This window comes from Chrysochloris asiatica, unplaced genomic scaffold (assembly GCF_000296735.1).
Source record: "Chrysochloris asiatica unplaced genomic scaffold, ChrAsi1.0 scaffold00247, whole genome shotgun sequence".
NCBI classification, from domain to species: domain Eukaryota; kingdom Metazoa; phylum Chordata; class Mammalia; order Afrosoricida; family Chrysochloridae; genus Chrysochloris; species Chrysochloris asiatica.
Genome location: NW_006408765.1, coordinates 597192 through 598050, shown reverse-complemented (window position 1 = coordinate 598050; position 859 = coordinate 597192).

Below are 859 nucleotides of genomic sequence, written 5' to 3'. Positions count from 1 at the left end.
TCAAAAAAGCAGAGGACAGTAAATGCTGGCGAGGATGCGGAAAGATTGGGACCCTCCTACATTGTTGGTGGGACTGCAAAATGATCCCACCACTCTGGAAAGCAATATGGTGCTGACAACAAGGGGCAGGCTTGCAGGGTATACCCTTTGGTTTGTTGATGATGCATGCAGGGTATTGTAACCATGGCAAGGAAACAATATACGATAGGATGAATGTAAAGCTAATGTTCTCCCGTGTAAACTATCACATAATTCACAATAAAACATTTTTTTAAAAAGCTATTGTGAGGGTGGTACAGTATCTTCTGTTTTGCATAGGGTTGCTATGAGTCAGAGCCGAGTTGATGGCACCTAATAACAACAGCAACAATGGGCAACAACTGAATGATGCATGAAGCAACAAAATAGAAGAAATACACAGAATTACTATAACAAAAAGAATTGATTGATACTCAACCATTTCAAGAAGTAGTATATCAAGAACTAATGACACTGAAGGAAGAAGTTCAAGCTGCACTGAAGACATTGGTGAAAAACAGGGCTCCAGGAGTCCTGATGCAGTCAGGACTGATGCAGTTCTGATGTACTTGTTTGTCTATTCCTAGAACACTGGATGAGAGCTACCTGGCCAAATGATGGTAAATGTCTATATTTGTGTCCATTCCAAAGAAAGACAACTCAACAGAACATAGAATTCATGGAACAGTATCATTATTATTACATGCAAATAAAATTCTGCTGAAGGTAATTAAAGAAAAATTGTAGGAGTGTATCTACAGGGAGTTGCCAGACACTCAAGCTGGTTTCAGAAGAGGGTTTGGAACAAGAGATATCATTGCCGGTGTCAGATGAGTCTTGA